A 5141-nucleotide genomic window follows, 5' to 3' on the forward strand; every position below is an offset into this window, starting at 1 on the left:
AGCTCAGATGCAGCGATATAGAAACCAATCAAAAGCAAGTTATATAAATTGACTCTTTTGCAACTTAGACTTTTGCTTTCCACTCCCAATCCTCTTTTGGGTGTGTCCCCTATGGGAGGCATGTTAATGGTGGTTTTGGATGGGCTGAGCATCCCTTTCAGTAAATGATTACTTAAAATACTGCAGTAAGTAAAAAATGCATTCCTACATCCGAAAACTAGAACTATCCACTTTGCCTATGTGAAATCATAAAAATCGTGTCCAAAATATATGGAATAGGACAACTCATTGTCAGATAAAAATGATATTAAAGTTGTATAGTCTACATAGCAGCAATAAAAGTAAAGCAAACCACGTTTTACATTTCACTGGTACAGAGATAACTCTGCAGTCCCTTCACCTGTGCAGCAACTTATGAAACCAAATGATATGTATTCAAGGAAACAGTCTGCTGACAATAAAGATATTGAGTAAGGGCAGATGAAACATTGAATACAAGGACATATGACGGGCAGATCAGATGTGTTCAAAGAAACATTAAACTATCATATGGAATGTGCATCCTCCTGACATGGTCATAAAATATTCGCAAAGTTAGAAGGTTTATCAAAAATGATGTTGACAATCTTGCTTCAAATAAATAGACATATGGTATGTGTATTCGATCATCAAAACATGAACAATGCCGTGTATCCTCGCAGTTTGTGATACCGTTGCTAAAACTTATCATAATCATTCAACTCTTAGTGAAATATCACCATGCCATGAGGAAAGCAGTGCAACATGTTAATGTAGCTCCTACTGCTAAGTGGACACAAGATAAAAACCAAGTAGCATGGACATTTCTATCATTACTTTGTGCCATGCCGGACATGCATGCCGGTTTTTTTAGCAGAGTTTGCCTGGCCAGAGGCTTTACATGTCCCCTTCATGTTGTTATATGTGGCATACAACATGGAGATGATTAATGTCATCCCAGGATTCATATCCTTATGGTGAACGTCATCATAACTGAACTGTACAGGTACAGTAAATTTGCATATATAACCAAATATCTAATATAGAAATCAATCTGAGGCGTTTCAGCCACCTTCTCTTACAATTTGAGTAGAAACGGTATGACACCAAAAAATAATAGGACCCAGAAGCTGGGTCAGGTATCTCTGTGTAACTTCATTTTCTGCCCTCTTTAAGTTTAACCCAATACCTTTTTCTCTTTTCTGGCACATAATAACTAGGATCTCATCTAAAAATGTCAGCATGTCTATGTAATGCACCGATATTTAACCTGAAATGTAATTATTGCATATGAAGATGAAATGGTCTTCTCCTAGTTCTCTTTTCAAAATTTTCTGTGTCTGGTTTATTTCCATGCTTCTATAGAAAAACATTTGGGCTTATATTTTGTTTCTAATACGTTTGTTGTTTCCTAGCTTCACCAAATACCCACATAGAGAAGAATAAGGGCAGTGCTTCTCATCAAATGACAAAGAGATCATGTTATAAGAAGAGTGTACCACACTGTTTCCATCAGCAGTGAACATATGACTCCACACATGAAATTGGACTGAAGAATATTTTGGATAAGGGAATGCTTGTTGCTTAGGATACGTCCAACAAATTCATAAGAAAAAGAGCGAAATGTTTGTAGATCTGATAATATTTGGCTGCATGACAATTCATGTATCAGAAGTTGAACACTAATGACAATAACATGAAGCATATCCAATTAAGCTAGCCAATGAAGTTTTACTATAAGTTGTCAAATTTAGAAACAGAATAGCTGGCTCATTCTTTGTGAAGATCATATCTATTGTAGGTTCAAAATATTTTTTGAAAGAACAAGTTATGATTGGACTATCAGGTCGAGACAACTTCCAAAGAAAAGAAGAGCAAACTATTGAAGGCAGAGGCCTAGCTATGAAGGAGTGTTTACATAATACATAGGATATTAAACAAAAAGGAACTTCCATAATGGGGGTCCAAATAACATCTTATTGTGACTTCATATTTGGCCAGAACAAGAACATATGAAATAGGAAAGATGTAATTTCATATGTTTTGCTAATTCAGATCAATTATTCATATTGATATTGAGATTTAGTAGGATGAGGTTGAAAAAATCAAAGTGGAATAGTACGATTAAAGGTGCCTCTGGGATATAATGCAGAATACAATTGAAACTGACCAAAAAATTGTTATGATTTGTCTAAACAATTATGCCAAACAAAAAGAAGGGGAAAAAACTACTTTTGAACAAGTCCACTAGTGTATGATATTTGAGATTCCTAGAAAGTTGAACACCATCATCAATCATTCTGCCACTTCCCCACCCAAATGGAGTCGATGGTTGCGCTCAAGTAAAAAAATAATAATAATAATGATAGCAAATGACTAAATGTTTCCAACTAAATATGGTGGAACTTAGCACAAACAAGGACAAAGAGACTGTAGAATACTTGAAGATCCACGACAAAAAATCCATCAACTAAATAGAGATATACTACTCTAATTTTTAAGAAAGAGAGAGGAAAGGGGATGATCCTTAACATATCCGAACCTAAATTTGCGACGAGACACACCAATGAAATCTCTCCTTCCACACTGGCTACAACCACAAAGGACAAAATCAAGGGAATACCCCCTTTTTAACTAATCACTCAGCATTGGAATGTGATTCCAAAGGCCTAAAAACAATCCACCTCCGAACACACCAAACATGGCAATTTTTAACAGATCCAACAATAGAAATTGCACATTAATCAAAGCCCAACATTTCTCCACACTTCCATAACCAAATACTCCGAACTCAACGAACGAAACATTAAAAGGAACCCACCAGCGACCTCGATCTACATTCAAACAACAACACTTCTTGATCATAAAGAACGAACTTTCACATCGAAACCCACCAAATTCAAACAAATCAACGGGGACAAAACCCCCACGTGGGACAAATCAAGCGATTAGCGCCGATTACTAACTTCCCCAACGATTCAAACCCCAAAACTAACGTAACCATTTACACAAACAACCGCAAGCAAGTATAATAAACATATTAACATATTCTAGAGAGAGAAAGAGGAGAGAGAGAGGGGGGGTCTCTTACCGCTGCTCTTAGAGAGAGAAAGGGAGCAGTGATGCTAGGGCGTGAAGAGCGAGAGGAGACGAGGAGGAATCGAGCAGGAAAATACGACGAAAACCGAGGAAAATAACGAGAAAAGATGGAATTTTTTGGGGGAGAATCGAAAGCAGCGAGCGAGCGAGCGAGAGAGAGAGAGAAGCGAAAAATATTTTAGAGAGAGAAACGAGAGGGCTTTTAAGGAAGTTTTGGCCAAGATTTATGGTCACAGATGAAATGGACCGGATCACGTGTTTCCTTCAAACGCCAAACACCTTGGGCGACCATATAGTGAGCATGCACGTGTCCTGTTCAAGGTAATTTTTGGATATTTGTCGAATTAGTCCCTTAATTCCTTGAAATTGTTTTTACCTCCCTTATATCTTATTTGGTTATTTCAAGTTAGTCTTTCGGTTGGGTATTTCGTCTAAACTGTCATCTCGAGCCAGATTAATTGTTATTCACACATAGTGACCTACAAGTTTATCTTCAATTAGCAGTCTTCTATCCAAGATTCTAAAAAATTTAAAGAAATAATAATTTTTGGAGGCAAAGTTAATGGGATTAGAAACTCGGATTTAGGATTAGACTTGTCAAATAAAATAGATCTGAGTTTGAGATAACTTGGACATAGGAACATAACTGGAATCTCTATAAAAATTTGAGTTCATTAGAATTTTTCTCTCCTAATCTAACCGCAATAACTAATTTGAAATAATTAATAGGATTCAAGGGATTCAGTTTTAAGTTTAATGATTTAAAATAGTAGCATCTAATATGTAAGATGTGAGGGAGTAATATAAAAAAGAGATTTTCTATAAATAATGAGGTGGACAGATTTGATGTTTGCTGTGTTGTTGTTCGTACCGGTGGATCCGCTATCATGAGGATGTGACCATGGGCCTCGTCGCCGGTTTTCTCATCTACCTCAAGTTACATAAATACCCTTTTTTAGTTGTAAATTTTTATATATAATTAACTTATTAATCTTTTATTTAAATAAGAAGAAGTTATATTAGAGTGTTTATTCACGGCAAAACTTCGTGGTGAGTTGACACTTTCTCTGAAAATTTGTTGACCTTGACCATATTTTAGATTTACTGCAGTCAAATTTTTTTACTGTTGGACAATCTCAGCCGCTCAATCTTTTTGGAATCTTGAAGCAAATATATACGGTTTTATATAAGCCCATGGTGCATAATGAGTAGGTAAATAAACGATACACACAAGGTTCGGTGTAAAATATGAAATTTATAGGAATACTTTCCAGGAAAATTTTCTGCCGATGCATGTATATAATTCTTTTGTGGAGTTAAAGCGTATTTGAGTTACCAAATAGACGATGATACGTAAGATGTAGATACTTTTAGGCTGTTTTTTTGAAATGTGTGTTCTCTTTAAACGTCTCGCATTTGAGCTGGCATTCCGAGTCTTTGAAAGGGGGTTAAGGACAATTTAGACATTTCATTGCACAGCCAGGTTCGAAACGGCTTGCTCACGTTTCGAGGCATTTTGTATGGATATGTGTGTCGTTTTGTGTCTGAAGAGGTTTCTGTGGACTCTGCCTCGAGAGATAATTTCTAGAAGAAGGAAGAGATGGATTAACGGTGACTCATAATAAACATATGTTATTGTTAGGAAAATATTGCTATTTGTGGTAAATAAGAGGATAGTTTTGGTGATTAAAATAGTTACCGTCTGAGGGAAGAGCTTATACGATCCAGTTTGGGTAGCTAAACGAGTGAAAGATGTTCATGAAAGTTTTGACATATTCTCGAAGGATGTGCATTTAAAACTTGAACTTGCATATGATTTTCCCACTCATGGTTAATTCTCAACACGTGCATCTGCGTTATGCACAGCAATATATAATGCGAGGAGGGTGTAGGGGTATTTGTGTAATTTCCTTGAGTTCGATCATTATAATAAAAGGTATATATCCATTTAATACCTTTTCTAAATAACAAATGAACTAGTTTAGAAAACAATAAGCGGAAAGAAAAGTACATCGTTCATAGTT

At 36.0% G+C, this 5141-nt stretch overlaps 1 protein-coding gene across 1 annotated transcript in view; it reads right to left on the reverse strand.

Moving 5' to 3' along the window:
• Window positions 1-3303, reverse strand: part of LOC109831811 — a 7603-nt gene extending 4300 nt beyond the window's left edge. The window contains 1 exon segment of the mRNA XM_020399252.1: window positions 3110-3303. The gene's annotated coding sequence lies outside the window, so the exon portion shown is untranslated.

The sequence above is a fragment of the Asparagus officinalis genome, chromosome 2 (assembly GCF_001876935.1).
Source record: "Asparagus officinalis chromosome 2, Aspof.V1, whole genome shotgun sequence".
NCBI classification, from domain to species: Eukaryota; Viridiplantae; Streptophyta; class Magnoliopsida; order Asparagales; family Asparagaceae; genus Asparagus; species Asparagus officinalis.